Here is a 12,360-nt window from a genome sequence, read left to right as displayed (position 1 = left end):
CCTTTGCTGATGGAACTGCTGTGGCGGAGCCCAGCTGTGTCCCAGCAGTGCCCATGGCCTGTCCCTGCCTGTGACACGCAGCAGGACTCGCACCACCCGGACAGAGCTGTTGGCCTTACACCATCACAGCGGCTCCGAAGGAGAGAGTGGAAGTAATAAGAGAGGAGCTCTGAAAAGACCAAGCTCTGCTGCTCCCTGGCTGTGCTGCTCTGCTGGGACTCTTCCCCCCCAATGCCTGCAACACTGGCCCTGCCCTCCAGCTCCAGGGATGGACTCAACCAAAGGATCTCAAACAGACACCTTGCTGATGGGTCCTTTATTTAATGTGAATACCCACAGAGCAGACTCCTTATTGACACAGTCCCTGCCAACAGTCACATTCAGCCTGTAAACAGTGAATAAGATGCATAACAAAATCTTTTGGGTACAACCTTAACATATGAGAAGAAAAAAAAGCCACCAAAACCACCACCACCAAAACAACCTGAGAAGGCAGGCTGGGCCTCTAATGATTACACTTTAGCCTATGGAGCTGAAAACAGGCAGGTTTTTGCTTCTGGAAAGCATCCAGTCATCACTTTCCTCAGGGCGTCCCTGAGCTCCTGGTTCCTCAGGCTGTAGATGAGGGGCTTCAGGGCTGGAGGCACCACCGAGTACAGAACTGGCAGTGCCAGGTCCAGGGATGGGGAGGAGATGGAGGGGGGCTTCAGGCAGGCAACAAAGCCAGTGCTGAGGAACAGGGAGACCACGGCCAGGTGAGGGAGGCACGTGGAAAAGGCTTTGTGCCATCCCTGCTCAGAGGGGATCCTCAGCACGGCCCTGAAGATCTGCACATAGGAGAAAACAATGAACACAAAAGAACCAAAAGTTAAACAGATGGAAAACACAACAAGCCCGAGCTCCCTGAGGTGGCAGTGTGAGCAGGAGAGCTTGAGGATGTGTGGGATTTCACCCAAGAACTGGCCCAGGGCATTGCCCTGGCCCAGGGGCAGGGAAAATGTATTGGCCGTGTGCAGGAGAGCGTAGAGAAAGGCACTGGCCCAGGCAGCTGCTGCCATGTGGGCACAAGCTCTGCTGCCCAGGAGGGTCCCGTAGTGCAGGGCTTTGCAGATGGACACGTAGCGCTCGTAGCACTCGACAGCGAGGAGGGAAAACTCTGCTGAAATGAAAAAGAGAAAGAGAAAGAGGCTGTGCAGCACCTCCTGCCTAGGAGGTGGTTCTGGTGTCCCAAAAGGGAATTGTGCATGGCCTTGGGGACAGTGGTGCAGATGGAGCCCAGGTCGGTGAGGGCCAGGCTGAGCAGGAAGAAGAACATGGGGCTGTGCAGGTGCTGGCCGCAGGCTCCGGCGCTGATGATGAGGCCGCTGCCCAGGAGGGCAGCCAGGGAGATGCCCAGGAAGAGGCAGAAGTGCAGGAGCTGCAGCTGCCGCGTGTCTGCCAATGCCAGCAGGAGGAAGGGGCTGATGGAGCTGCTGTTGGACACTCGCCGTGTCTGGCCATGGGGACCTGTTCATGGAGAAAAGTCAGTGACAGCTTAAGGGAAACGTCTCTCAGCAAAATCAAAGACATGCCCCACAAATCCTTCTCCTGTCACACACTGACACCTTATGGGGATTCAGAGTGTGGCCACAGAGAAGGGCTTTGGCTGGCGTGGGGCCTTGCGAGAGACGGGGCGGGCCGGGGCCATGTCTGGCAGGAGGCGAGACAAAGAGCAAGAGGCGAGACAAAGAGTAGGATAGTTAATGGGAGATTGGGCGAGGAGATGGTAATCTGTAGCCCTTGGAGATGTAAAACATAGAACCTTAGCAGCTGAAGTTTGTAGCTGCTGAACTGCTGGTTTGAACAGTATATAAAGATGGGACTTGTGCGATAGAATTTGGCTTTGCATTCAGCCGGCCAAGTCCGTGTTCGATCACCGACAACACCCTTCTGTTTTTCTAGCAGATCTTCCTTCAGCTCCAGCCGCAGCCCTGGTTGGTGCTGGCTGAGTGTGACATGAGTTTCAGGGCAGTTGCTCCGGGGGTTTTTATAATTCAGCCTTGCTGTGCAGAAGTGGGAGGGGGACAGGGACCTGTCCTGGTGTTCCACTTTGAAAGCCCAGCTAACACAAGGGCACTCCCAGGGCCCAAGAACAGGAATGGCAAAAGCTGTTAAAGTGTTCTAGAGGTTTTTATAGCTCCTCTTCATCTCCCCTGCTGACTGTTTTTGGATGTCAGAAACACTCAGCATTTCTGCTGCCCTCGGGGAGAATAGAGCGAGTTCTGTGAGGCAAGGTGGTGAGTGGAGAGTGAGGGGAGGTCACTCTGTCACTCTGTCCTGTTCCAAGATCCTCTGGCCTTTCACCCTCCTCAGACAGAGGATAATCACCCTCCCATATTTCCCTTAAAAACCATCCCAATGCTGCTGAGAGCAGATCGATCCACCACAGCCCATCAAATGTCCATCCCCTTCTCGAGCTCTCAGCCCTACACTGGTAGCCAAATACACACATGGCTCGTTTCACCAACCCAACAGCCCTTTCTCCATCATAAAACTTTTGTGTCTCACTGTGGGGCTTTCAGGTAACACCAAGATGCTACACGACCTGTTTGCGCCCTGGAGGCAAGCTCAGAGCTTAGGGGGAATCCTCAAGAAGAAAGCCAAGTGTCCTAATGATGGCATTGGATGTAGGGAGATGGAGCTCCTTCCCTGGCTGCATTGCCCACAGCCGGGCTCTGGGGCCAGCGTCACCCTGAGCCAGCTGTGCCCCCTCCCAGAGCCCCCAGGGCCGGGCAGCTGCTCCCAGCCCTGTGCTCTGCAGAGGGAACTGGGCCCGGGGCTGCAGAGCTGCCCCACGGCTCTGCTGCAGCTCTGCCTGCCCAGGAGGGGCTTCACGCCTTGGACCCCCGGCCCTGAGGGCAGAGGCTTGGCTGAGGGAGAGAGGAGGGGAGGGGGCTTGTTCAGAGGGAGGGGCTGCACTCCAGGGCATCCTGTGGAGGTCTCTAAGCTCTCCCTGCCACAACATTTCTGCCTTTTGTTTTCTCTCATTGCCTGATCTTCTCTCTGCTTGCTGAAGATCTTCCTCCTGGAGGTGTTTCCCTGTGCCTGATCTCTCCCTGCCAGCACTCACAGACCCCATATCTCTGTGCACTCTCCTTGGCCCTACAGAAACCTGCCTGTGTGCAGGGCACTGGCTGGGGACAGGTTCTGTTTGCAGCTGGGAGAAAGGACAGCTCAGACTGAGCCCAGTGGGTCCAGCAAAGGTGATGCCGGTGCGGTGCATGGGCAGAGGAGTGTCTTGAAAGCACTTTAGGAAACTCCTGCAGAGCACTCAAGTTACAGTTCTGATGCCTTAGGGACTCTTAAAAATGATGAATGCCTTTATCACTTCCCCCCTCCCATTCCCCAAGAGTAGGAGACTGAAAACAGTCTCAGGAAATTTCATCCCTATAGAAAGGATTGTGTTGGAAATACTACTGGACTGAGCTGAAGGCCTGAGCATGTCCTCATGTTCTACACCAGAGATACTCAGAGAATGCACTTCCTGAATCCACAGTCAGTGGCATGTTCCAGCTTGAGGAGATCACTCCAGGAACTGCAGCTGCACTGTCCTGCAGCCAGAGGCTTCCTGTGTCAAGGGCTGGGAATGATTCTCCCCCGGTCACTTCTCAGCATCTTCCCAGCCCTAACTGATGGAACCCCTCTGTGCCTCTGTGCTGTGCCCGGGCTGGCTGCAGGCAGTGCCCCAGCCGCCGGAAAGGCAGATCCTGTCCCTCCCTCATTGCTCGGGACTCTTCCCGGGGCACTGGGATGTGGGCATGTGCAATGCCAAGGGCAGCACCATGGGGTGGCCCCTGCCATGCTGCTGAGCAGGAAAAAAGAGGCAATGAGGCCCCAGGGCTGCAAGGGTCACTTGTCCCCTCCTGGCCTCAGGGGCAGGGACAGCAGCCCTGGCCAAAGTGCTGCAGAAGTTGCCTCTGTCAGGGCCTTGCAGCTTCTGCACACCCCTCTGCCCTCTGCAGCCCAGGCTGTCCCACCGTGTCCCTGCCCTGCGCCTCTGTCCCTGCAGGCTGTCCTCATCCCCCCGGCTGCCCCACCTGGCTGGCCCCTTCCTTTGCTGGCAGCTCTGCGTCCTGCCTGCCTCTGCCTGGGCACACAAAGCCTTGGGCTGCTCCAGACTCCTTCTGGGGGACACGTTGCACCACTGCACTGCCCGGGGAGAGAAATTCCTTTCTCCTCGTGTCCAGTTTGGACCTCCCCAGCTGCCCTTTGCATTAATTCTTTCTTTTGCCGGCTGTTCTCTACTGTGTCAAAAGGATCCACCATCTCTGAAACCACCCTTCAAGCCCTCCCAGGACTCTCCTCCGCTGTCCTCAGTCTCCACTCCACTGAGCACAGAGCTCCTTTGTCCCTGTGTAGTGATCATGTGCTTGAGGCCACGGGCACCTGGACAAGAAGGTCGGTTCTTTTCTACAGGAAGGAAACCACAGAAGCCCAGTGTTTTGAAGGCAGATGAGAGGCAGCCACCAGAGGCCAAGGCAAGCCAGACCTGTGTGTCCTTGCAGCTTCTGTCTGAAAGCAACCCTTGGACATATGGGGAGTTTTGGAGGTGGAATTCCATTTCAGCTGTGGGTGCCTGGACCGGAATGACAGTTCTTCTCGCCAGGAAGGAAAGGGCAGAGCCCCAGTGTTTCAAAGGCTGATTAGTGGTGGCTCAAGGAGGCCAAGGCCAGCCAGACCTGTTTGTCTTGGCAGCTTTTGTCTTGGAGCAATCCTTGGATAGACGGATCTTGGGCGGCCAAATCCCACTTTTGTCCATGGACGTCTGACCCATAAGGACAGTTCTTTTCCACTGGCAGAAAAGTGAGGAGCCCCAGTGTTTCAAAGGCTGTTGGGAAAGACGAAACAGGAAGGCCTTATAAATATGATTGCCTGACAAAAGATTTTGGGAATATGAAAACTATAAGCGACATCGAAATGAAAGCCACCTTTGAGATACCAAGTCTTAGTTACTGAACAACTGGAAAACAATGGTATGGCCGACTGAATGTAATCCCCTCTTGATTGAACAATACCCTCTGCTTGCAGGCAGGTCCAAGGGTCAGAGCAGACCCTACTAGCTCAGCAGAAGGGGTCCAAAGAGTAGTTTTAGAAGTTAAGATGTAACACTCTATGGTAATATAAGAACTCTTATAGGCTGTATGTAAATGCTATAGGATTTGTATCTTGTATTAGATTGGTTAGTGACAATTAGAATATTCAGTACAGAAGATGATTTATTGTATTGTAACCAGGACTTCACACACTTTTTACTACACTTCTTTTTACTACACTCTTACTATACACTCTTACTGTAGACTCTTACTATTCTCTCTTTGCTTACCCGCGTACTCTCTTGCTCTCTTGGGCCTGCTCAGAGCTGCCAGCTGCAGCTCTAAGCAGTGCCCCTGTACCCACGCCCTTCGCAATAAACCGCATGTTCCAAGACCCCCGGACTTCAGAGATCTCTCGTCAGCACCCATTCACCGTCCGTCACCACCCGTCTCCATCCGTCACCATCCGACCGTCCGAACCCAGACCGAGTGTCCCCCCTGTTCCTACAGTCTGGCGCCCATCGTGATTGCCGAACCCCCCAAGAACCTTCAGCCTGGCGCACAACGTGATTGAACGCTCGGTTCAGCTTTCTCCATCTGTGGGAGACTTCTCCATGGACGGTAACTAAAAGACCAGTTATAGCCACCTAGAACGTGTCGTGAGCACGGCATACCGTTGCTGAGCATCGTAAAAGCCGGAGCTCTATAATTCTGCCGAGGCAGCCCTCGAGCACGGGGATTACCTGGAGCTCTTGGAGGGAATTGCCTGGCAGTCCTCGAGCATAGGCGGCCACTGCTGCGCAGCGGCTACCTGGAGCTCTGTGAGGAAGTTTGCCGTGGCACCCCTCGAGCACGGACACGCTGCTAAGCAGTGCCGACCGGAGCTCTAAGGAGGGACCCTGCCGCGCGCCCCGAGCACAGGCGAGTAGTGCTCAGCACCGCCCGCACTGGAGCTCTTAGTGTGACCCACCCGTGAGGTCCTGAGCACGGAAAGCCGTTGCCAAGCGACGCCTAAAACCGGAGCTCTGAGAGAGGACCCAAAAGCAGCGTCCTGAGCGCCGAGTGGCGTGCCTGGCCAGCCCCCCACGACGGACCCCTGAGCAAGGACACTGCTCCTACGACAACATCTAAGTGAGTATCATACTGGTCTGATAATGGGACAAATGCACTCTGCCCATGACAGAGATCTCTATAAGCAACTTAAGCATTTACTAAGCTCTAGTTCAAGACAATTACCTAAACAGGAGCTAAAAAACCTCTTAGAATGGACTCTGATTAATTTCCCAAATGCTGACCGTTCAGCCGTCTTTACAAGAGACTTCTGGGACACAGTTGGGGTTAAGCTCTTTAATAATATCTCCTACCGGGATATGGCTGCCGCGCAGCTGCTCCCAGCTTGCAGAGCGCTGGTGGAGCTGTTTGCTGCGAAGGCGCCGCCCGCAGCAGTCACCCCGCCGAGCCCGGCTCCTGCTGCGAGCCCGCCCCTTGCCGCCGCGAGCCTGCAATGGGGCACGGCCCCCGCCTCTCCGCCGGTCCTCGCGGCTCCAGTACCCGCGGTCCGGCTGACTCGCGCCGCCCCGCCCCCCGCGCTCGCGGTCCCGGCACCCGTTGCCCCGGCCCCAGCCACCCCACCGGACCCTACGGCCCCTCCCACCATCCCCGCCCCCGCCATCCCGCTCGTCCCCGCTGTCCCGGCTCCCGCCCTCGGTTCCAGCGTCTTCGCGGCCCCGCCCCTCGCTTCTATCACCCCGTCCGCCAGCGTCTCCGCGACCCCGCCCCTTGCCCCTGCCCCCACGTGCCCCCCCGCTGCTGCCGTCATTGTTACCCCACCCCCCACTGCTGGCATATTCGTGGCCCCGCCCCCCGGCGATACCCCGGCGGGGGCAGCGGCCACCCCCCTGCTAGCTACGGGTGCTACCGCTCCCCCAGCCGCGCCGGTTATGGCCGTGGCTGCCATTATAGCCGGCCCCCCGCAAAGCCAAGCGGCGACCCTTCTTCCAGCCCCCCAGGTCCCCCTTGCCGCCACCGACACGGCGCCGGTGGTAGCTGATAGCCCATCCGCGTCCGTCGCTGCTGCGTCTTCACAGTCTCCTGCCGCTCCCGAACCACCAGTACCGACAGCGCCTGTCACGACCGCGCTGGGGCCCCCGGTGCCCCCTGTACACGTTGCCGCGGGAACCCTGCTCCCTCACCCTACCGTTCAAGCGCACACAGCACGCCCCGAGCTGTCCCCCGGCCCCGCGGCAGCACAGACGCCTATGTCTACTCCCGTCCCTGCCGGCGTCCCTGCGCAATCCCCCGATCCCGGCAAACCATCGCTCGCGCTGGAACGCGGAGCGCCCCAGCCCTGCGAGCCACTTGCTGCTGGTGCCGCAGCGTCTGCACGGATGACTGGAGCCCCCTCCGTGCCTGCCGCTGTCCCAGCCCCGTCTCCCGGCACCGCCGCTCCGGCAGCGTCGTTCCTGCCCGCCGCGATCCAGCCGCCGGCCCTCCTGCCTCCCGCCGCCCCGGGACCATCTCCTGCCGACAGAGCAGCTCTGCCGCCGCCGCCCGCCTCCGTGGCCCCAGACCGCACCCTGCTGTATCCACCGCAGCCTCCCGCTTCTCAGCTGCCAAATAGTGCAGTCCCACCGCCACCGGCATCCATGATCGTCCCATCGCCCCCTCCCTCGACCGCGGCCGCAGCCCCAGCCCCTGGTTCTGCAGTCCTGCCATCTCCCGCTCTCCCCGAACCGCCCGCCACACGGACTGCCGCCATCACAGCCTGCCACGTTGCCCTGATGACGCAACCCACGCATGCGCAATCGCTGCAACTCCCGGACCAGCGATATCACTCCGCTCACACTCCTCCGACCGCAGCACCGCTCCCGGGACCAGCCGCACATCTTCCCGCGGCTCCGCCGCCTGCCCCCCTGCCTCCGCCGCCGCATCCCGGAGCCAACCCAAGCAGCACCGAATCACGCCCGCACTCCCTCGAACACCCAGCCGCGCTATCGCCCTCCGCGCTCCTGGCACCGAATGGGACTACTTTGTATCACCAATCGATCGCACTGCCGCGGCCAGGCACACAAGCCGTGCAACGAGGAGGGGGAGGGTGGAATATGACACCTGCTTTTATAAATACAGGACAGACTGAGAACTATTTTGCCCCTGCAAATGCCAACACCTTAATCCCAATACAAAACAATTCCAAAAAAGAATTAAGTCTGTTCCCAAACAGGTTCACTGTCCCCCCAGTGTTTGGGACAGACTCCTCAACCCAAAAAGAGACACTAAACCCTGAAAATTCGCCTGCGTTAATCCCAAAAGTAGAAAACTCCCAAAAATGTTTTAATAATTTTCAATTAACAGATTGGCATGAAATAAGACTCCAAATCTATAAAGATGGAAGTCTTAGTCTATTAGCTAAGCCTGTGATAGCTAGCCAACAGCCTAACAGTCTTAAAACATGCGCTCCCATCCCCACTCTCGAAATTAAAAAACTAAAAAAGGCTGTAAGATACAGTGGCATTTGCTCACCGTATCTTAAACAACTGCTAAAAAGTACCCTAAAAGGAACACATCAAACTTTAAAACGCATTTTAAATCAACAGAAAGGGGGAAAAGCCCAGGCTACACCTCAAAGAAGGTTGAATAAAGCCTTGTATGTTTTTAATTTCTTGAACAGCTCTGCAGAAGAGCCTGATCCCCCCATTTTCAGATATTTCTTGAACAATAAAAAAGCAAAACTGAAAAAACACCCCCCAGTTTTAATTAAGATTCTAGAATCAGGAAAAATAGAAAGACCATACAATCTCATAATGTGGGGAAAGGGATTTGCATGTCTCTCCACAGGTGAAGGAACCAAGTGGATTCCAGCAAAGAAGGTGAAGCTGTACCATGCATCAAAGCCTGCTGTCGGTTCCACTTCAGCCAGTGACCCTGCGAGTGGAAGCCGAGAAGCCGTCACCCAAATGTGAACTAGGCAGAACCACTGAGAGAAGATCATCTGCCAGAAACGGCTCAAGAAAAGAATGGAGTTCTAGTATTATTTGTGTAGATGCATGTTATTTTTAACCTTTTGTTTTTGTTTTTGCAGTGAAGCTTTACCTGTAAATCAACCAAAGACAAATGTCTGGGTTGCTTTAGCCAAATCTGCAGGCTCCGATACCATCTGTCTGTCTGACACAAGCCCTGACAAACCTTTCTCAACTTATAGAGTGCCTTTCCCAGAAGGTTTTCGTACAGTTACAAAACCTAAGGGACCTAGCTAACCAAATTACAACAGATAACCTGTCTTGGCTAGACAGTTTGTTTAATGGTTGGAGCTTTGCACCTTGGCTAAGGGAACTCTGTAAAATAGGCTTGATTATTCTAGTAGTAATAATTATAGTTCTAGTAGCAGTATCTTGTATACTTCAGTGTGTGCAAAAAATGACGAGTAGGACTGTGTCTAATATCTTAGTTGTTCATCGGAACGGGGGAGATGTTGGGAAAGACGAAACAGGAAGGCCTTATAAATATGATTGCCTGACAAAAGATTTTGGGAATATGAAAACTATAAGCGACATCGAAATGAAAGCCACCTTTGAGATACCAAGTCTTAGTTACTGAACAACTGGAAAACAATGGTATGGCCGACTGAATGTAATCCCCTCTTGATTGAACAATACCCTCTGCTTGCAGGCAGGTCCAAGGGTCAGAGCAGACCCTACTAGCTCAGCAGAAGGGGTCCAAAGAGTAGTTTTAGAAGTTAAGATGTAACACTCTATGGTAATATAAGAACTCTTATAGGCTGTATGTAAATGCTATAGGATTTGTATCTTGTATTAGATTGGTTAGTGACAATTAGAATATTCAGTACAGAAGATGATTTATTGTATTGTAACCAGGACTTCACACACTTTTTACTACACTTCTTTTTACTACACTCTTACTATACACTCTTACTGTAGACTCTTACTATTCTCTCTTTGCTTACCCGCGTACTCTCTTGCTCTCTTGGGCCTGCTCAGAGCTGCCAGCTGCAGCTCTAAGCAGTGCCCCTGTACCCACGCCCTTCGCAATAAACCGCATGTTCCAAGACCCCCGGACTTCAGAGATCTCTCGTCGTCACCCGTCTCCATTCACCGTACCCACCCGTCTCCATCCGTCACCACCCATCCGACCGAGCGTCCCCGACCGAGCACCCCCCCTGCTCCTACAAAAGGCAGATGAGAGCTGGCCCTCAGGAAGCCAAGGGAAGCTGGGACATTCCTGGCAGCTTTTGTCTGGGAGCTATTCCTTGGATAGATGGAATTTCAGAGGTGGATTCCCAATTTTGGCCATGGATGGCTGGACTTGAAAGATGTTTTTTTCCATGGGAAGAAAAGCACAGCCCCCCTGTGTTTTGAAGGCAGATGTGAGGTGGCCCCTAAGAGGCCAAGGCCAGCCTGAGCTGTCTGTCCTGGCAGGTTTCACATGGGAACAATCCTCGGATAGAATCCAATTTGGAGGTAGAATCCTAATTTCAGCCATGGGTCCCTGGAGGAGGACAGCTCTTTCCCACAGAAACGAAAGCACGGAACTCCAGCGTTTCAGGGGCAGAGGAGAAGCAACCCTCAACATGCCAAGGTCAGCTGGACCAGGCAGGTGGCCCCCAGGAGCCAGGCCAACCAGACCTGTTCCACGCTCTTTGCAGCCTTGGGGCCCTGCAGCATCACAATTTTGTTCCCCTGAGGCCCAGCAATATCACAGTGGTCTCCTTGGCTCTACAGCGGCACAAAGGCCCCTTGCTTCCATAAGGCCTTGCTGTGTCAAAACGGTTTCCTTGGTTCCATGGGGCTGCAAAATAACACAATGGCCCACTGGTTCCATGAGGTCACAGAGTGTCACAGCGGTCTCCATGATTCCATAAGGTCCTGCAGCGTCACAGTGGCTCCTTGGTTCTATTGGGCTTCCCAGGATCACAATGGCCCCTTGCTTCCACAAGGCCTGGCTGTGTCACACTGGCCCTTTGCTTCCGTGAGACCTTGCAGTGTCACAATGGTTTCCTTGGTTCTATCAGGCCCTGTGATGTCACAATGGCCCCTTGATTCCATTGGGCCTCTTACTGTTACATAGTTCTTAGTTCCGTGAGGCCCTGTAGTGTCACAGTGGTCTCCTTGGCTCCATGGTGCCACGCAGTGTCACAACAGCCCCTTGGTTCTCTGAGGCCCGGCTGTGTCACAATGGCCCCTGGCTCCCATGAGGCCCTGTGATGTCACAATGGTCTCATTGGTTCCACGAGGCCCTGCAGTTCCACAATGGCCCTTTGGTCTCACAAGGCCTTGGAGTGCCATAATAGTCTCAGCGGGTTCCCCCGCTGCTTCACAATGGCCTCCTTGGTTCCATGGTGCCCCGTAGCGTAACAATGGTATCCTTGCTTCCACACAGTCAGAATGGCCCCGGGGCCTCCTGGAGCCCCACAGTGTCACTACGATCCCCTTGATTCCACCAGGCCCTGCCGTGCTACAATGACCCCTTGGTTATACAAGGCCCTGCAGTGTCACAATGGCCCCTTGGTTCTGAAGTGTGCAAGAGCCGAATACTAAGAGAAAGGCTCCAAAAAACACTTCGTCATTATCACTGCGCAAACCTGAAAGGCTTCAAAAGTGCTTCGTCATGATGGCTGCTTATCATAATCACTTTTGAACGCCTGGAAACTACGTGCCGTATGGGCCGTGCATAGCCCGCCTGGAGGCCCATAAAAAGGAAGGCAAAACTGGTGCAAAATGTGGAGGCGAAAGCAAAAGGTAGAATCCCCGCCCTTTGCCTTTCCCCCCACCACCATCATCGCCTGCTGCCAGACACCCTGAGGCCTCCGGGAGCCGACGCCGCCCGCCTGGGGAGCACCCCCCAATCCTTCACCCCTGCACTGAAATCCCGAGGGAGTTGTGCAACCCCTAGCCCTGCTCCTTCGTCCCAGGCGGACCCAGGTTCAGCTGCAAGCATCGAGCCTGCATCTCGGAGGATGGGCCGCCGCTTTCCAGCCAAACTGCTCCAGACATCAGAAGAGGCAGATAAGACCCTTCAAACAGCAGAAAAAAAAAGGCAAAAACCTCTCCACTTCCCCCACCCTGTCTCAGCAGCAACAAAGGTAGCACAGTGTGGTGCTGACTTATCCTATGCTTTTTAGAGTAACCTTGGCTTTTTCTAACTTTTCTCTACTTTTCTCCTTCTTTCTCTTTGCCTCTCTTACCATTAGATAAACAGATACCCATTTTTTTGGCACCAACATTTAATCTCGTTTGGTTTTAATCTGGTCTTTGGGAATATTTTGAACCTTCAA

The 12,360-nt window shown here is 54.7% G+C and overlaps 1 pseudogene across 1 annotated transcript; it reads right to left on the bottom strand.

The window, feature by feature from the left end:
- Positions 1-524: 524 nt before the first annotated feature.
- Positions 525-7,787, bottom strand: LOC309585581 (olfactory receptor 14J1-like; annotated as a pseudogene). Its single transcript has 3 exons — positions 7,386-7,787; positions 7,103-7,196; positions 525-1,506 (listed from the first exon to the last, which is right to left on the bottom strand). The product of its transcript is annotated as an olfactory receptor 14J1-like (transcript).
- Positions 7,788-12,360: the final 4,573 nt, after the last annotated feature.

Source organism: Coloeus monedula (genome assembly GCF_965178545.1).
Source record: "Coloeus monedula genome assembly, contig: HAP1_SCAFFOLD_73, whole genome shotgun sequence".
Taxonomy (NCBI): Eukaryota; Metazoa; Chordata; class Aves; order Passeriformes; family Corvidae; genus Coloeus; species Coloeus monedula.
This window is presented reverse-complemented; position numbering and strand designations above follow the sequence as displayed.